This window comes from Lolium perenne, chromosome 5, assembly GCF_019359855.2.
Source record: "Lolium perenne isolate Kyuss_39 chromosome 5, Kyuss_2.0, whole genome shotgun sequence".
NCBI lineage: Eukaryota > Viridiplantae > Streptophyta > Magnoliopsida > Poales > Poaceae > Lolium > Lolium perenne.
The window spans coordinates 73,525,022-73,546,082 of NC_067248.2; positions in this window are offsets into that span (position 1 = coordinate 73,525,022).

Consider the following 21,061-nt stretch of genomic DNA (forward strand, 5'->3'; position numbering starts at 1 on the left):
ACACAATGGCCGAGCCAATACATATCACTTGGAGTACAAGGGCAAGAAAATTAACTTACAGCCTATGTCACCACAACAAATTGTCAATGAGTCTCGTCAGAAGATTGAAGTGAATTTGGAGGATACACCTCTAGATAGGCGAGAGAATTGTAATGTCGTGAGTGATATAACGAAAAGTGAGAGAGTGAATTCCTTAGTTTCATTAGCCACCAAAGAAGACATGAGAGAATTTAGTGAGGATCCTACGGCCATGCCTCTTGTGCTTTTGTACAGGGGTACGGTAGGGTTTCTAATGACATGACCCCTCTTCCTCTTGGTGTTTCTAATGTTTTGCAGGAATTTGGCGACGTGTTTCCGGAGGAGGTACCCGCAGGCCTACCACCATTGCGAGGTATTGAGCATCAAATTCACTTGATTCCCGGAGCATCGCTGCCCAATAGGGCGCCATATCGCACTAATCCCGAACAGACGAAGGAGATACAGAAGCAAGTACAAGCGCTACTCGACAAAGGTTATATCCGCATAAGCCTTAGTCCTTGTGCTGTTCCTGTTATTCTAGTTCCTAAGAAAGATGGTACTTGGCGTATGTGCGTAGATTGTAGAGCTATAAACAACATTACTATTCGATATCGTCATCCTATTCCCCGTTTAGAGGATATGCTAGATGAATTGAGTGGTGATGCTGTGTTCTCTAAAATTGATTTGCGTAGTGGTTATCATCAAATTAGGATGAAAGAAGGGGATGAGTGGAAAACATCCTTTAAAACAAAATTTGGTTTATATGAGTGGTTAGTAATGCCTTTTGTGTTAACTAATGCACCTAGTACTTTCATGAGATTAATGAACCATGTTTTGCGTGAGTTTATTGGCAAATTTGTGGTTGTATACTTTGATGACATATTAATCTACAGCCGCAATGAATCTTATCATACTATACATATTCGACATGTTTTGCAAGTGTTGCGTGATAATCAACTCTATGGTCATCTTGAGAAGTGCACATTTTGCAAAGATAAGGTCATATTTCTGGGTTATGTTGTCTCTAAGCATGGAGTAGAAGTAGATGTGTCTAAAATTGAAGCTATTCAAAATTGGCCTACTCCCATGAATGTGAGTCAAGTAAGAAGTTTCCATGGTCTAGCTGGGTTTTATCGCAGATTTGTGCCCAACTTTAGTACTATTGCTGCACCTTTGAATGATTTGACTAAAAAGGGTGTTGTTTTTGAGTGGGGCGCAGCCCAAGATCATGCTTTTGATGAACTTAAGAGATTGTTAACTTCTGCACCGTTGTTTGCACTTCCTGATTTCAATAAGCAATTTGAGATTGAATGTGATGCTAGTGGTATTGGAATTGGTGGTGTGTTGATGCAAGAGGGTCGCCCAATTGCATATTTTTCTGAGAAACTTTCTGGTGCTAAGTTGAACTATCCTATATATGATAAAGAATTGTATGCTTTAATTAGAGTTCTTGAGGTTTGGCAACATTACTTGTGGCCAAAAGAATTTATCATACATTCTAATCATGAAGCTTTAAAATACCTGAAAGCCCAATCTACTTTGCATAAGCGTCTAGCTAAGTGGGTTGAGTTCATTGAGTCTTTTCCATATATTATTAAGCATAAGAAGGGAAAAGATAATATTGTTGCAGATGCTCTATCTAGGAAGAACATGCTATTAACTCAACTTGACGTTAAAATTCCTGGTTTAGAGATACTATGTGATTTGTATGCTAATGATCATGATTTTGCTGAACCATATCGCTTCTGTGCTCTTGGTAAAGCATGGGAAAAATATCACATACATGATGGGTTCTTGTTTAGGGCTAACAAACTATGTGTTCCAGAATCGTCTGTGCGTTTGCTCTTATTGCAGGAATCACATGCTGGAGGTTTAATGGGTCACTTTGGGCATGAGAAGACGCTACTCATGCTAGCTGACCACTTTTATTGGCCAAAGATGAGGCGGGACGTGGATCGATATGTGAGGAGATGCATTACTTGCAACAAGTCCAAGTCCAAGCTGAAGCCTCACGGTTTGTATACTCCTTTACCGGCACCTACTACACCATGGGAGGATATTAGTATGGATTTTGTGTTGGGTTTGCCGCGTACTAAGAGAGGCCATGATTCTATATTTGTGGTAGTGGATAGATTTTCTAAGATGTCACACTTTATTGCCTGCCACAAGAGCGACGATGCGTCGCATATTGCTAACCTGTTTTTCAGGGAGATTGTACGTCTACATGGAGTCCCAAAGACTATTGTTTCTGATCGTGACGTGAAGTTTATGAGCTACTTCTGGAAGACGCTTTGGAGAAAGCTGGGGACGAAGCTGCTGTTCAGCACTACTTGTCATCCCCAAACTGATGGTCAAACTGAAGTGGTGAATAGAACATTGTCACAACTGTTGAGATCCATGATCAAGAAGAACCTGAAGGAGTGGGAAGAGTGTTTGCCGCATGTGGAGTTTGCTTACAACAGGGCGGTACATTCTACCACGGAGCTGTGTCCTTTTGAGGTGGTGTATGGTTTCAAACCCATTACTCCACTTGACTTGTTCCCTTTGCCCATACATGAGAGAGTTAATATGGAGGCATCCAAGAGGGCAGATTTTGTGAAGAAGATTCATGTGAAGACTAAAGAGTTGATTGAAAAGAAAGGCAAGAGCAATGCTGCAAGGATGAATAAGAAGCGCAAGGAGATGTTGTTCAAGCCTGGTGATTTGGTCTGGGTACATTTTCGCAAGGATAGGTTCCCGAAGCTAAGGAAGTCTAAGTTGAAGCCTCGTGGTGATGGTCCTTACAAAGTGCTTGCAAAGATCAATGATAATGCATACTCCATAGATCTTTCAGAGGATGAGTTTGGTGTCAGTAATTCTTTCAATGTTGCTGATTTAACACCATATGACGGAGAAGACCTTGGAGCGTCGGGGTCGACGCCTTTTGAAGGGGGGGGAGATGATGAGGACATCCCTACCTCACTACTACCTCCGTCATTACCAACTGAAGATGAACCTGCTGTGAAGCTCAAGTCCAATGAAGTCAGGATTGGACCAATGACACGAGCTCGTGCGAAGCTACTTAAACAACAGGTGAACTTGTTCCTAAACGATACCTTGATTGATGAGAACTTTATACTACCTAAGTCCTATTATTTATGTATCATCAGGTATGAAGAGGAGACAAGCATCGCACGAGGAGAGGAGCAGCTGGACGTGAAGATGGACGTGAAGCTGGACATGGAGCTGGACATGAAGATATCTCATGGACGCGCGAGGGAGGAGTGGGAGGAATGCGCGAGAGGAGAAGAAGAAGTCCAGGCCGGTCCAGAACCCGGTCAGACCGGCCCCCACGCCGGGCAGCCCGGTCCCTGGCCCGGTCGACCGGCCGCCAACCGGAGGGAGTGCATCGTACCGGGCAGAAACCGGAAACTTCGCAGATTTCCGGTTGCCGCCCGGTTGACCGGACCACAGACCGGACCGGCCGGTCCACAGCCCGGTCGACCGGATCCCAGATCGGACCAGTCTGAGTCTGTCTCGACCAGATCTATTCTGGGTCGGTTTTACTTGTATCTTTCGACCAGAACTCGTCCCGGACGCCTATATAAGTGCCTTGGACGACCCCCTAGCTGCTTTAGACCATGTTTAAGATAAACCCTAGTTCTTAGTTGTTTGCTCTGCAAAACTATTGAACTCCCTACACCATATTTCTTGGATATCGTGATCCTATTTAAGTCTTGTGTGATCTGCTGTTCCATTGGGGATTAGACGGTTGCAACTTACCGCTTCGTGGTCGGCGGCTACGTGCGCAAGTGTGTGGAGTTGCGAATATCTTGCAGGGTTGAGAGCTGTTGCATCTGGCAACAGGGACCAATCGAGAGATCTCGTTGCGTCATACAAGTTATCATCCACTACATCGTCGTGTTTCTCCGCTGCCATCACCCCGTGATCATCATCACCACCGTTGCTTACTGAGAAGATCGGGCCACCCCTTATCAATTCTACTCTCAAATAAGAGATATGAAGTGTTGACCTTGGTCAACTAATATTCATACCTTATTATTATTTGAAGAGATTAAATCTTAAATAAGATTCAATGAGAGGGAATTATTTCCTCCAAAATATTAAAGAGCTATGCTACTAAATATTTATAATGAGAGGAAATTATTTTTCTTTAACATAAACAAAGTAAATCACCCTGCTAATAAGATGTAATGCTAGTATAGGTGTGTGTGCACTTGTGGTATGTTTAGCTTAGCACTTAAGCTTGAGTGGTGATTGCAAATATTGTGGCACAAGTGTACGACCTCTGCATAGTGTAGAACTATTCGAATAGCCGTGTCCACGGTTACGGACAATTGGAAAGGCCATACTGTTCCGTCATCAGGCTCTTTTCCAAAAATATGACATGTGAAGGGTGACTCGAGATTTAAAAACACAACGGATGTTGTGGGAATGACACTAATGTTCCCACTTGAGTTAGTCTAGTGATTCAAGCATCTTTACTAAATGTTTGTGAACTAAACTTGGCTTTCCGCAAATAAACCTAGAGCTTAGCAAACCTTAAAAAGTGATAAGTACTTACATTAGTATTAGTTTGCGAGTACTTAAAGTACTCATGGCTGTGTCCCTGGCTATTCCAATGCCAGACTATGAAGAGGAGCAACACTATGAAGATGATGGTCAGCATGACGTCTACCAGAACTAGGATGCTTCTAACGTCAAGCGTTGGCCTGTGGATAGATAGTTCCACCTACTACGACGCTTCCGCTACTTGTTGTGTTCGTTGATCACTAGATCAACTATTTGTGTAATATTGGATCATGTGATCCCTGGATGTAAGACTCTATGTGTTGTAATAAATGATGACTCTATGATATTCAACTATTATGCCTCGCAACAACATTACTCCTGGGATTGCGATGTACGACATAATAGGCACCAGGACTTAAAAATCCGGGTGTTGACAAGCGGCCAGCTGGCCAGCTGTATAGCAAAACTTCGAAATATTGTGTGTGTGTAAACTGAGAAACGTAAGAGCACCTCCACCGGTAGGCTCTAAATAGGCGTCGGCAGGGCCGCCGGCACTTCCGTTTGAGGATGTCGGCACTGCATCCTCTATTGGGGGCGGCGGCTCCAAACAGGCGGCCCCGATAGATTTTAAAATTTAAAATACAAATTTGCAACACGATATTCACAGGTAGTTCGAACGAAATTTATACAAATTTAACGCAATTTCAAACTAAAAAACTAAAAATAAACATTTAGCGGCGCGGGGAGTCGAAGGCGCTGAATTCCAGGTCGTCGCTGTTGGATGTCCCGAAGGACCAGCTGTCGACGTCGTCGGCCTCCTCCACGCCGGCCTCCTCCTTTGGCGCCAGCAGCTCGGATGGTCCGGCGAGGTCGACGTAGTTGGCGTCGTGGTCCCTGGCGGACCACACCGCCGCCTGCCGCGGGTCGATCGCGATGTGACGGTAGTCCTCGTCAACGGAGCGGCCGATGATGAAGCTCTGGGCGGGGAACTCCACCTCGTCGCCGTCGCCATGGAGGGCCTCCTGCGCCTCGGCCTCCTTCTCCCACCATGTCTTCTTCGCTGGCGGAAGTGGTGGCGAGGCGTCCTCCTCCTTGACGCGGGAGCGGCGGCCCGACCCCGTCGGCCGATGAACCGAAGCAGAGGAGGCGCGCCTTGCGTCGCCGTGGATAACGACGCCTCCGGAAGGAGGCGCGGCCGAGCGCGTGCGCCCGACGGCGGACGATCCGGTGCGTGAGGTTCCGGACGCCGCGGTCCATTCCGACGCCCTCTGCGTGGTAGGCGGCGGCGCCATGTTCGCCGCCTGCGGGAAGTATACCGGCTCCCGTTGCCCGTGGACGCGTGGACGGTAGCCGACCTCGCGGAGCGTGGCGTCGACGTTGCGGCCATACCACCAGGCACGGCGGGCGACGTTGTTGAAGCGGCCGCCCGAGGGATTGTCCTTCCGCGCGAGCTCGACGGCGCTCTCGCGGCCGAAGCGCTCTGGCGTCGAGGGCATTGTTCGGGAGGATCCTCTCCTCCAGCGTCATCTCGGCCCGTCGTTGCCTGGCGAGGGCCTGCATCTGTGGTCCTCTCGGCGGCGGCACGGCGAAGCCGCCGTTGGAGATATGTCAGCCGTGCGGCAACTTGTACTGCACTGGCACTGGGATGCGGTGCCAGTACAGCACGTCGGCCTCGTCGTACGACAACTGCGTCGAATGGAGCATGCCGCCGCCGCTGCCGCTGTCCTGGTCGTTGTGCGCCATCGCGTTCGCGTGCGGGTGGTGGTTCGCGCGGAGGTTGAGGACGGCAGCGGCTAGGGATGGACGGCGGGGAAAGGGAGGAGTGCGCGCTGGTGTGGTTTTAAGAAAGGCGGCGGACGCGCATTGAAGGCGCGTGGGTAAGGTAGGTGGCCAGTCGCTGCCCTCGCCGTTTTGGTTTTCGTGCGGGAGGCCATTAACGCCGATGATCAACCTCCCCGTGCCGTTTTCGATGCGAACCGCCGCGTCCCCTCGTTGACAATGCGCCCCTGCTGCGGCGTGGAAGCAGCTTTCCTTGTGACGGTAAAGCACACGTCCGTTGGGAACCCCAAGAGGAAGGTATGATGAGTACAACAGCTAGTTTTTCCTCAGTAAGAAACCAAGGTTTATCGAACCAGTAGGAGATGAAGGCCACGTGAAGGTTGTTGGTGGAGGAGTGTAGTGCGGTGCAACACCAGTGATTCCGGCGCCAACGTGGAACCTGCACAACACAATCAAACTACTTTGCCCCAACTTAACAGTGGGGTTGTCAATCTCACCGGCTTGCTGAAAACAAAGGATTAAACGTATGGTGTGGAGAATTATGTTTGCTTGCAAAAAACAACAGAGAACAATGATTGCAGTAGATTGTATTTTAGATGTAAAAGAAAGGACCGGGGTCCACAGTTCACTAGTGGTGTCTCTCCAATAAGATAAATAGCATGTTGGGTGAACAAATTACAGTTGGGCAATTGACAAAATAGAGATGCATATACATATCATGATGACTACTATGAGATTTACTTAGGGCATTACGACAAAGAACATAGACCGCCATCCAGCATGCATCTATGCCTAAAAAGTCCATCTTCAGGTTAGCATCCGCACCCCCTCCAGTATTAAGTTGCAAACAACAGACAATTGCATTAAGTACTGTGCGTAATGTAATCAACACAAATATCCTTAGACAAAGCATCGATGTTTTATCCCTAGTGGCAACAGCACATCCACAACCTTAGGGGTTGCTGTCACTCCCCAGATTCTATGGAGACATGAACCCACTATCTAGCATAAATACTCCCTCTTGGAGTCACAAGTATCAACTTGGCCAGAGCCTCTACTAGCAACAGAGAGCATGCAAGAACATAAATAGCACATATATGATAGATCAATAATCAACTTGACATAGTATTCAATATTCATCGGATCCCAACAAACACAACATGTAGCATTACAAATAGATGATCCTGATCATGATAGGCAGCTCACAAGATCTAAACATGATAGCACAAGAGGAGAAGACAACCATCTAGCTACTGCTATGGACCCGTAGTCCAAGGATGAACTACTCACGCATCAGTCCGGAGGCGGGCATGGTGATGTGTAGAGCCCTCTGGTGATGATTCCCCTCTCCGGCAAGGTGCCGGAGGCGATCTTCTGAACCACCCGAGATGGGGTTTGACGGCGGCGGCGTCTTAGTAACTTTTCCGTATCGTGGCTCTCGGGACTAGGGTTTTCGCGACGGAGGGAATAAATAGGCGAAGGAGCAGCGTAGGGGGGCGCCCGAGGGGCCCACACCATATGGCGGCGCGGCCAGAGGTGGGGCCGCGCCGCCCTATGGGGTGGCCGCCTCGTGGCCCTTCTCCGTCTCCTCTTCGGTGTTCTGGAAGGCTCCGTGGAAAATAAGACTGTGGGCTTTTGTTTCGTCCAATTCCGAGAATATTTGTAAACTAACTTTTCTGAAACCAAAAACAGCAGAAAACAGGAACTGGCACTGCGGCATCTTGTTAATAGGTTAGTTCCGAAAAATGCATAAAAACATTATAAAGTATGACTAAAACATGTAGGTATTGTCATAAAACAAGCATGGAACATAAGAAATTATAGATACGTTGGAGACGTATCAGCCCCCACCCGCGAAAACCGTCGTTCCGCAAGGCGCCGGCGCGCCCGATTCGTGCCCTTGGCGAAGGGGCCGTCACGGGGTTGCCGACGATTCTATTGGGCTCCAAAATTGGCCGGCGCCGTTTGGGGCGCGCCGGTGCGAGCCCATTTTCGCCCCGGCCCCCAAATTGCTATCGGGGCCGCCGGTGGAGATGCTCTAAACGCGAGCGTATTTCAATTGTTAGCTGATGTACACTTAGCAATATTGTGTTAGTAATTTAAAAAAATAGTTAAAATATTTAAAAAAGTTTCATATTTTAAAATATTCAATTATGAAAAATTGTTCATGATTTAAAAGTTCTACTACAAGGTAAAATGGTTCATTTAAAAAATGTTCAGTTTCAAAATTGTTCATGATTTAAAATTGGTTCTAATTCAAAAAGTGGTGCACTAGGTGAAATGGTTCCAAAATAATAATAAAATCCATGACTTAAAAATGGTTCACCATGTTAAATTCCAAATGAAAAATGTTCATGACTTTTAAAAATATTTAGTTTTACGGAGTTGAATGAAAATGAATAAGAATAGAAAATATAAGGGAAAAAAAAGAAAACAAAAGAAGAACTGGAAGAAACGATTGCACATCCTCATTTATGAAAAATGGTTCACAGTTATAAATTTGTACTACTAGGTAACATTGTTCAGATTTTAAAAATGTTCAGTTTTAAAATTCTTCATGAATTGATATCCGTTCAAATTCAAAAGAAATGATCACTAGGTAAAATGTTCCAAAATAATAATAAAATACATGATTTTAAAATGGTTTGCCAAGTAAAATTCGAAATTTAAAAATATTCATGACGTCAAATACTATTTAGTTTTACAAACACTAGTAGGAAAAAAGCTTACCCGTAGTGCGATAGGTTGTAACTAGACCATAAATGCGCGATTTGCCGCGCCCGTCCATCTTGAGAAAAATGGTACGATGATAATAGTATAGAATACGTCGTATAGTGCAAATATTGTGACAAGTTATGCCGTTTGCTTGCATAAGGTTCCCATGGAAATCTAAGTTGTTTATACATAAAAATAAACATATAATCGTGCGTATGCAATACATTATTGTTGGCCACGTCATAAGGACACACTTGTTTTTAGAGGAATGACCCTAATTTAATTGTTCAAAGCAACATCGTAAACATCATCATTAAAACATTACAAACATTCAGGAGATACAATTCTGAGACGAGAAGTACAAAACTATGTTAGACAACGAGCTTCTTCATTAGCTAGTCCCCTATCGAGTGCCATGAAGATGAAAGCAATCATTCGGACACAACCTTCATTATTTCCAAACATATTCAGTAATATCACAAGCACAATGGCATATCTAGAAGCAGTGTCACTACTGTGTTCACTTCATTCCTTGACAGCATAAGAAAAGTCTGGAAAAGCTCAAGAGCTCATACTTCTAATAGCATGCATACATTGTCAACTTATATGAGCTTGTCAACTTATATGAGCTGTCATTCGCAAAACAAACTTATATGAGTTGTGGGGCTTTTGCCTCGCAGTTATGCTTCAAAGGGTGAATACAGTGAGTGATTGAAAAAAACTTATAACTCACAAGGTTATAACTCTCTTCCATCAGCAAAACTACCCACAGATTTTCAATCATTCACTGTAAAAAGAAAAGATTTAGTCAAACTCCTTACCTCTTGTACCTTTCATGTACTTATATCAACCATTGATTGGGAAACCTACCAAAACAGTGGGGCAAGTAAGGAAAGAAACTTTGAATGGAAAAGTGGCAGAACAAATGATTCAGTTAAGCAGAACAAAATAAGACTTCATTTCCAAGGGTAGAAATCATTAGAGCATCTCCAGTCGCTCCCCAAACCGTCCCCAAACGACGTCGGATCGAGCGTTTGGGTGACGTGTTTTGTTCGTGCCGCGTTTAGGGAACGTCACTCTCCAGTCGCGTCCCCCAAACAAAATTTCGGAAATTTAAAACTTGAGGAAATTCATCCAAACTTGCTATATATTACATAGACTAGATTTAGATGTGCGCCTTGGCGCACGACCCCGTGAAACTTGAGCCGATGAACAATCTGTATAATAATGATAAAAATGAGGTTGAAAAAAGAACACTAAAATCATCATCTACATAAGTTTGAGATTGTTACAATATGGTCATCGGTGGTTACGGCACAGAGGACACTTAAAATTAATTGGTAAAAATCTATGGCAGACTTGTATATAATTTGATTATAATTAAGTTTCTTGTGATATCTACAAACCTTCATAGAGCTTACAGTTATCAGCAAGGATTCACATAGATAACTCGTCATGCAAACCTTTATGCAATCCATACAATATATCGTTAAAAAAAGGCAATCACTCATAGAGAAGACACTGCATAATTTAGTAGTACAACATAGGGAAAATCACGAGCACTGATTGCAAGTAAATGTGAGAAGTACTTTCTTGTAGTCAAAACCATGTATTCTATTCCTCAAATTTATTCGTTGTCACAAAAATACATGACGTGTACTTTAACTCTGTATGTATCGATGTCTAAACAACAATATATTCAGTAAATTCATATAAGGATGCGTTTTAGTTACCATTTGGAATGGAAATATTTTGCGGGGTAGTTTGTTCCTTGGAAGATTTAACGGAATTATGAAGCATAGAAGGTGAATTGCCAACATGTTTACTTCTATTTTGGGCTAACATTCGTTTTATTTTATGGTGAAGTAAATATAAACACACTAGGGGGGGGGGGGGCATTAATTAAGCACACACATACAATAATCATGCTTATTTTGATCGGAAAGGAAGTTCGGACGCCCATTCGTGCACCTATAGTAAAAACAAAGCACACAGGACATGGCAAGTTATTAGGACATCTCCAACAGGAGCGACGGAAATCGGATGCCAAATCGACCGGTTGTGTTGGTTTGCGTTCCCGCGGACACCAAAATGGTCGTCAGGCCAAGATTGTCCATTTGCGTCGGGAGCAGCCCCAGCGGGCCGACGCATTTCATCCGCCGAGGCTAGCATGTTCTTTATTTTAAAAGTAGAGAGAGAGAGAGAAAATGTTCATTATAGTAGACACGATTGAGATATTCACATTTCTAGGTAGAATAAGGTTTGAAATTAGTGCAACAAATAAAGAAGTTGATGAGATTTTTTGCTGCTAGGGAAATAACCATCAACAGTTATAATAATATAATTTAGCTTTTCAGAATAAACTTCTTGTAATTGTTTTATCAAAATAGAATGAACAAAAAACTTAATAGAACAAACTCGTCTCCCTTTCTACCGTTGGTAATCTCACCCTTGATTATTTAAGTGGTGCATCTTATCTAGATGTACTCAAAACACAAAGTGTACATCGAGATGGCTTTGTCACAAGCATAGCCCAATTTTGACATGCTAAATCATCTTGGGGAAAATAATTCCTTGCAAGTATAGTCTTTTTTACTTAGCACATATCACTGGATACATCTTTGCTAAGATATATACGATTGTGCATCAAAATTATGATGAATAACATGCATAGAAAGATACGAAGAAAAGGAAATTAAAGAGAAGCCATGTACCTATATTTCAGCAAATAGGAGTGTCCATCAAAATCATCCTTCAGTTCATGGTTGACTCCCTCCTACAAATCCCCTTCTTGGGACTTCTCTCCATACTCAGATCATGTCCTCAGATCCATGTCGAAACTGCAAATATTAGCAGCAAGCCAGACAAAACATCAACCATCTTTTCATTCTAAGATCAATAGAGACCCCCAGACAAAAAAAATTGGAGATCTGCGTGAATCATCAATGAAATCAAACACCTTGTACCTCAGCAATGGAGGCAACAGTGAGATGTAAAGCGGGAAACAGAGAAGGACCTGTCTTGAGGTGGATTCCCAGGATCTGCTCGTGGAGGGCTGTAACATCCCAAAAATTTAAAACAAAGAGACAATGAATTTCCTTTTTCCAAAAATGAGAACCAACAAAAACTTTTATTAAATTCAGTTTGGTACCTAGTAAGCATGCTTATATGTTGTGATATTGCCCTGATTGCTTATTTATTGCATTGAACCTAATTCCAAAGCCCTAAACCCTAATCTTCTCACCACCAAATAGTATCAAATAAGAAGGAACTAAAATAAAATAAAATATGTGGGCATATAGCCCTAGCATGCAAATATTGACTAATGCCATTCTTACTTCTCAAAATAGAGGTGAACCATTGTGATACTCCACCAAAAACCTAAACCTCACCCCTCTTTTCACCATCCTAGTTAAAATGAAATAAAAGGAATTAAATAAGAAAAAGGACATATGTGCCTATGGCTATTTTTATACAACTTTACCCTAGACCTTTCCACTTTATATAGAGGATTGGAAAACCTTCATAAACCTTATCTAGTACTTCTCAAACCATTTCCAAGTTGAAACCAAAGAAAATAAAAAGAATTAAACCTATGCATAGGAGCATATGTGGCACATAGCCATCTTTTCCAAAACTTGACCTAAGCACCTCTACCTTGCCCAAATGGTTTGAAAACCTTACTAAACCCAATCCAACACTAAATAAACCCTAAACCATGACCTTGGATCAGAAATAAATAAATGGAAATAAAAATATGAAATGCACATATGTGCATATGGCCAAAAATACAAATTTAAGCCAAAGACCATCAAACTTGTTTCCATTGCTTGGATTGTTTTCTTATATCATATTAAACCTCAACCACATCAAGGAGATCAAGAAAAACCTAATCAAATAGAAAATAAGAAGATTTTCCAATACACATGTGTGGGTAGGGCCATTTTTCCAAATCTTGAACCTAGACCATTATGGCTTGCACCATTGGTTGTGTTTGGTTACTAAACACATAATATTACTTTTGGAATCAAAGAAACTCAAAACCAATCAAATTTGAATGAAATATGAGCTCTCATGCACTAATGGTCACTTTGACAAAAGTTAACCTGATGCCCTCTTTGAGCCCCTGTTTTGGAAGATTTTTAAACCAAACTTTGCCAACTCTTTGCACCTCATCCAAGTCAACATAAAAGTGAACAACTTTGCTCAAGTCACCTCATACAAATTCTTTCTAGATTCAAATATACCATCAAGCAAAGTTGGGACCAGATTTAATTTTTAAGATCATATGCATTTTGGTTTTTTGCAAACCACCTCAAATTTGACCACCACCACCACCATGGTGCTTCAAACATTATTTAAATCAACTCCACCAAATATTTTTGAAAAATTCAAAAACTTTTCTCTTTCAGCCATTACATCAAACACCTTGTGTGCAACACTCTACCAACTCCCTACACTCTAAAATCCAGAGGTTTTTGGCCCAAACCCTCACTTATCTGGTCAACCTCGACCCCCTCTACATACCCCTGGACCATGCCAAGCTTCAGCATCCATGATCATGCATGATCATGACCAGAACATGGCCATGCCGAGCCCAAAGTCACCCCTCCATGCCAACTCCTTTTTCTCTCCATCTCTGACCCCAATCATCATGTCCAGTAGCTCTCCCTCACTCTCCCACACCTGCTGGCGCGAGCTCTGGCCAGTGGAAGCCTGGCAGCGCTTGGAACGTGACGTGGTCACCGCACCCAAGTCGTGCCAGAGCGTGCACGACACCGCCCCTGGACACGCCGGTGCACGATCCTCCCCAGTCGCCGCTGACCTCCCCCTGAACCCTCCTTTCACTCACCTGCTCACCTCGACGTCGGCCAGCTCCCAGACATCGCCATTGGTCCATCCGTGCCCTGTAGACGACGACATCGTCGCCGATCACCCGCCCCCGTACTGCCAGTACATGACGTCGCCAGCCTGCTCCCGTGCTCTGTTTTCAGCGCCACGACGCGCGTCAGCACCGCCTCTACGTCGCCTACAGGACGCCACCATCTCTCTGGCCCAGCGTCACCTCCCTCGCCGTCGTCATCGACGACCTGCCCCGCACCACACGGCCTTGCCTCGACTCTATAAATAGAGCCCTTCTCAGCCTCTTCCAAGCACACTAATCCATTCCCCACCTCTCTCTGACCCTCCTCAGCTTCTCGCCACTCGACATTGTCACCGGTAGACCTCCAATCGCTAGCTCGAGTCCGCGGCGGAGCTGCAGAAGGCGCCATCGATTTCCGCCACCTCTGGAGTCGCCACCGGTACCAGCCGAACCGCCGTCGCCCGCAACGTCATCCTGCACCGACGGCGTTGATTGCCGGAGCCCAGGGTCGCCGTCGACCCCCTACCTCCGCCGCGCCAGTGAGCTCCTCTCGTCGACGTAGACGACGCCTGTAAGCCGCACGATCCCCCCCTGATCCTACGTCCCACATTCCTCCATACCGATTCGGTATTTGACAGCCACTGACGTACGGGACCCCTTGTCAGCTGGCCCGCGTGCACCGTGGGCGTAGCTGGGCCGGCCCAACTCGTGCTTCCTTCCCTGGCCCATTTGTTTTCCCGCGCGAGCCCATGCGTTTGAATTTGAATATGTCGAATTAAATCAAATTCCTCTCAGATGCCATGTTCAAAATTAAATAGAGACAAATATACTTGGCCAAATTTAATAAATTTTATATAGTTGGAAACCTTGTTAAATTATCTACAAGACTACACTGGTCTCAATCTCAGATTTATTATCTAATAAATGTGACAAAATAAACAAGGCAGGGCCTTTTCAAACTTCAAATAATTATTTAAAATCAACCACAAATGCTTTTTAGTTGATTCCAACTCCTATAAATCAAATTTCACTTGCACTAATTTTTTATGCAAAAATATGCTATGCTTACTTTGAATGATCATGGCATGTTTAAATAAAGGACTATATGACTACTTCTAGTCAAAGATATTGTCCAAAACTATAAATAAATCCTATGAGAGTTTATCTCTCATTTTAAATCTTGTCATGAACATGAGCTAGAGACTCTGGTCATTTAGGTCTCATATGAATTGTTGATAATATTAAATCCTTACCATGTTAGAATTAAATGGTATGAGGTGCTACACCTCATTTAAATCATTAGTATGTGGTATTAAACTATATGAGGTGTAGCCTCTCATTTAAATTATTACTCCAAGTGTTTCAATGTGAGTTGATGACACATGTATTCATGACCCATATGTTCTTCCTTGAAAATATTAAATCAGCCTCATAGTAGCATTTAAATTGTCAAAACCACTTATTAAATCATATGAGATGTTTGGTCTCATTTAAATCTTGTCTCAACTAAGTTAATATGGGGTATAGACTATGGTCAATTTTAAACTCATATTAAATTAGCTAATGATATTAAATCATTAATCATGAGTATTAAAAAGGCATGAGGTGGTGTGCCTCATTTAAATCACTTCCCAAATGATACTTATGAAGAGGTTGACTTTAGTCAACCTAGGTCACATCGTATTCATGAAGGAAATTAAATCTTAATAGTATTCAATGAGAGGAAATTATTTTCTCTCGAAAAATAAATAGAAATTAATATTTATAATGAGAGGAAATTATTTTCTTAAGAATAAAATTAAATCAACTCACCTAATAAGCATGTTGATTGATAGCCTAGTAGAAGTGATTTATGTGTGTGCTTAGTCTAATACTTAGGCTTGTGTGGTAATTGTGTGTATTGTACTCGTATTTAGACGCTAGTACCGAGGAGTACCAGGAGGAGGAGGACTACTTTGAAGAAGAAGAGAACTTTGATCACTACTCCAACCAAGGCAAGCTAACACCAATGCAAGCTAATATTCTTGCAAGCTACCCTAAGGCAAAGCTCTACAAGAGCAAGGCCTCATCACAATTTACTTTATGCTTAATGATCCTATCCCAAGTTTTTACCTTACTAGTTTTTGACTTTGGTCTATCAAAGATTATTTTTGATTCATGATTCACTTGGTCTAGATGTGGAGTAGTACAAGAGCAACAAATTTAGCCTAGAGCAATCAGAGCTAGTTAGCACCCCTCATGACTAGTTGCTAGTGCTAATAAATAAAATTGACTACTCTAGATGGGAACAGGTGAAATGAAATGACTTTGAAAACCTTGAAATGATGAGTCATTCTATTGAAAGATTTTGAAGGTGAATATGACTTGTGGTGAATTTTACAAAAACTGATGGTTGGGTTCGGATGCGATACCATTCCAATTTTACAAGTACCCCCACAATACCTGATTATGGGTAAGGGCTTAACTGGAAGTTTATGTATCTTAGTATGGGTTCCCTCTAAACAAGCGTCATAGGGGTTATGCTGAGGCTGCCTCCGTTAAAAGTGAATTGATGTGAAATGACGTGAATGAGGTGAATTGTCCGGCCCAAGCCCTGTGCAGTTCCCAGGCTGACGGTTTGTCTTCCCTGGGAGGCCAAGCTCATGGGGAGAGGTGCCTATACTAGGGTATGTAAGTGAAAGGTTATGGTTGGTAGTCCGCACACGGAGTGTGATAAATCGGGGCCAGTTAACCCTGACGGATTATTGCAAATGTTGTGGCACAAGTGTACGACCTCTGCAGAGTGTAGAACTATTCGAATAGCCGTGTCCACGGTTACGGACGATTGGAAAGGCCATACTGTTCCGTCATCAGACTCTTTTCAAAAATATGACATGTGACTTGTGACTTGAACCGGAAAGGTGAATGGTGAATTTGAATTGAAGCACAACAGAGTTGTGGGAATGACACTAATGTTCCCACTTGAGTTAGTTAGCAAATGAAGAGGATTTACTAAATGTTTGTGAACTAAAATTGGCTTTATGCAAATAAACTTAGAGCTTAGCACCCCCTTACTATAGTTGATAGTACTTACACTAGTATTAGTTTGCGAGTACTTTAAAGTACTCATGGCTTTGTCCCTGGCTATTCAAATGGCCAGACTATGAAGGAGAACAGCAGTACGAGGAAGATGGACAGCAGGACGTCTACGACAAATAGGACCACTCCTGACGTCAACAGTTGCCTGTGGAATAGATGGACCGCAACCGTTACTTTGCTTCCGCTATGTGTTTGTAATAGGATCTCTAGATCCACTATGATGTATTAAGACTGGATCACGTGATCCCTCTATGTAAGACAATTATGTGTTGTAATGAATGATGTGTTGTGATATCAATCTATTATGTCTCGCAAAAACAATATTCCTGGGATTGCGATGAATGGCATAATAGGCATCTGGACTTAAAAATCCGGGTGTTGACAAGGGCCCTGAGGACATGCGAGATAGGAGACGGAAGCTGACCTTGCGTGCTAGCGAGACCCGCCACAGATCGTAGAAGGCCATGTGTGCAACGAGCCAAGCTCGCCGTCGCGCTGAGCCTCCGCCGGCGACCGTGCCGGCGCCGCTCCTTCGTGCTCACGCCTCCTTCGTCGCCAGCTCGCCCCGCGCTCGCCCCGTGCATGCCCTTGCGTGCCCGCTCGCTACCGACGACGAGGAGGCGTCGCGCTGCAGGCTGCGCTCCATCGGAGCTGAGGAAGAGAGAGGGGCGGGAGCTGGTGGGGATTGGCCTAGGGTTTGAGGGATGAGGAGAGGAACGTGATTGGCGATTGGGGGAGAGGAACGTGAGTGGGGATTGGGTGGGTGGCGGTCTGGCAGACCCTATGCCCACAGCCACGTTTAACCAACCAGAAACCCACCTCTAGCGACTGACGAGTGGACCGGCCGAGTTGCGGGTCCCAAACGCAGAAGAAAGCGGGTAAAAATTGGTTGTTGCATGGCTTCAGCTAGGGAGAACAACGAATTGGAGGCCGGAATAAATAGATGAGATCCACCAAGTGACTCCAGCTGGCAAGATCCAATGGCCACAATTCTCAAATCTCTGTGAATCCCCCATGGGGGCATCTATTATACCCATCTATTATACCTTTAGATTCGAATGAGATTCGATTAAATTTAAACTAAACCCTAATCTAGAAGTACTTTCGGCGGCTGGAGGCGTCGTAGTACTAGTGGAAGTTGTACATGTCGTCGGTGACGACCTCCTGCTTGACGCGCTCGGCGGGCTCATCGACGGGCTCATCGACGGGTTCGTCCTTCACCAGGCCGCTTGGTCCTGCCTCACCGTCATCGGTGAGGTCCACAAGCGGCTTGTCGGTATCACAGAAGGACATGGCGATCGCCGTGTCGAGGTCGCCCCTCCAGGCGTCCTTGTCATTCAGCGACGCCAAGCATGCCGCTCGCAGCCCTGGGCAGTCCTCGGGGTCGTCGCTGCTGGCGATGAGCCGCTGCTGCCGCTCGTACTCCGCCAGCAGCGCCGCCTTTACCGCTTCCTCATCGTCATGCTCCTCCTTCACCTCCGTCTTCGGGATGAGGAGGGCGCCGCCGCCTCGCCTTTGTTGCAGCCAGCTGCCACTGCCGCCGCGCCTTGGATTGACGGGCGTCGCCGGCTCCTCCTTCACCACGCGCTTGGGGACGGTGTAGGGCGCGGAGCGGTGCGACGAGGACGGCGTCGATCAGGCCGGCCCTGACGAGGAAGAGTTGGAGGAGGACGAGTACGTCCTCCTCGGCTGCTAGCGCGCTGCGGGAGGCGGTGGAGGTGAGGACGGCGCATCCAACCTTGGAGCGCTGTTGTGGATGCCGTCGATAACGTTCTCCAGGGTGCGCCCCGGAACGCCCCAGAACAAGAGGCGCCCGTCCCTGTTCCAGCTGTTCGTCCCGCCGACGAGAGGCCGGTGGTGTTGTGCATCTCCATGTTGTATTGCGCCTGGAAGTAGGCGATCCACCATGAGTCGTTGTCGGTGGCCGCCCAGGTCGGATCGGCCCACTCCTCGGCGTCGAGTGCAGACCGTCGGGCCCTGATGGCGTCTCTCCAGCGCTCCGGGCCCGGCGGCGGCGGTACGCCTATGCCATTCACGGCCATCTTCCAGCCGTCGCTGCTTGCCAGGCGCATGTCCGACGGGACAGGATATCCCGCGCGGTACAGCACCTACACCTCCTTCACGGTGAGGCTGTCGCGGCTGTAGCTGTTCGCCGCGGCGATCTTGCGGGAGGACGACAACATTGGTTGGAGCGGCGAGGAGAAGATCTGGGAGCGGCGATGAGAAGATTTGGGAGCGGCGAGAGATTGGGATGAACCGCAGGGCCTCTTAATGTACAGCGGCGGTAGGTGAAGCGACAGCGGTTCGTTGGGCGCAATAACGCCGACGCGGACGGCCACGTGGCCATGCACGACGAGACACGTCCCTGCGTCTCCTGGGAAAACTGGGATGCCATTAACGTCGCTTGACCAAAAGTAGGCGACGGGGTTTTAGGCTTCCAAGCTGTTGACGCGCCGGTCCCACCACGCCTCGCCTTTCTTTTCGTTGTGTCCGGCATGCCCGAAGCGCCCCTGTGTGGCGGGGATGGGCTTGGGCCGCCGGACACCATATCGGGCCGCGCCAAACAAAAAACCGGACACCATATCGGGTCGCGCCAAACAAAAAATGGGTTCGGGGGACGCGGCTGGGAACGTTTTTTGTCCGGCGCACCCCAAATCCCTTTGGGGACGGTTTGGAGGATGCGACTGGAGATGCTCTTAACTACTCGTCTTGGAAGGACACAACTATAATTTACACAATAAGATTTAACATCCTAGAACAAAGTAATCATATCTCAAATAAATTCTGAAAAGAAATGCACGTGTCTCGAATTCAGTTGATGTATTACTCAAAATAATGGTACTTCATATTACAAAACAATAAATATGGTATATGTCATGCAAAGTAGGAACAATCAATACCAAAAGTGTCTTTGGCTCTTGGGCACCAGTGTTCCTGCTGTTAAAAAAAAAGAAAATCATACATATTTGTTTCAAAAAAATCTAAAAAAAAATCTGAACATAGTAAATGACGTAGCCTAAAATCCTATAAAAATTTAATATGTAATTATTTATATTTTAGGCCCAGAATATTTTGTATTTGAAATTGAAATTGTGCAAATTTATGGAATAATTCATTGGCTACACCATGCTATTTTTTCTAATTTTTTTGAAACACATAAGTGTGATTTTTTATTTTTTAAGATGGCAGCAGCACTGGTGCCCAGGAGCCAAAAATCTCTGTCCCAATCAATACCTTGATCAACAGTCGGTCCAAAAACATGAACAGATTTAAAGGTATACCACTGTCACTGATGAGCAACAGCCAACAATGGAAGGTCTCATCCGCGCATAGAAGCCGGCACCAGCAGAATACCCTGCTATATTCCCCATAGCTTGACCACCGCTTCTCCATCAGGTAATTATGCCTTCATAGAAGGCTTTACATCCACCCTTAAGCAGGATGTATATGATTGTCTGTGCACGTAGGCACCAGAGGACAGCCTGGCGGTCAGAGGTTGCAATCCCCTTCAGCGAAGGAATATGATGAACTAAGGGCATCTCCAGTGGGCTGACGCATTTTTATGTCCATTTGTGTTGGGCACGGACACAAAAAGTGGTTGCATGTCCGCATGCGTCTGCCCCTTCTCCAGCGGCAGAGACGCATTTTTCTAACCACATGGGCCAGCCATGCATGATTAGGGAAGAGAGAGGGAAAGATTCCCTTTGTGTGGCTAGGAATGGCCAACACATGGGTCCACCCTACAATAAAGGAGGAGAGAGAGGGCTGCATGCAGAACAAATGGACGCAAATGGACGCGCGGACACGTCCGCGCAGACGCATTCTTGACGCATATTTAGTCCACGTTTGCGTCAGGACGGACACTGCAGACGTTTTGCGTCTAGCCGCTGGAGCGCATTTTTTGTCCGCGCAGACGCAAGCGGACGAAAAACGTCCGTTTACGTCGCCCCGTTGGAGATGCCCTAATCATTTGACTAATCTAGAAGTCATTATCAAATAATAGAAGCGGGAAACCTACAACTCGTTACCAAAGTATGCAAATAAAAGGGAAACAATGGTCCACATATTAGATATAGAATGTTCATCTAATTATAG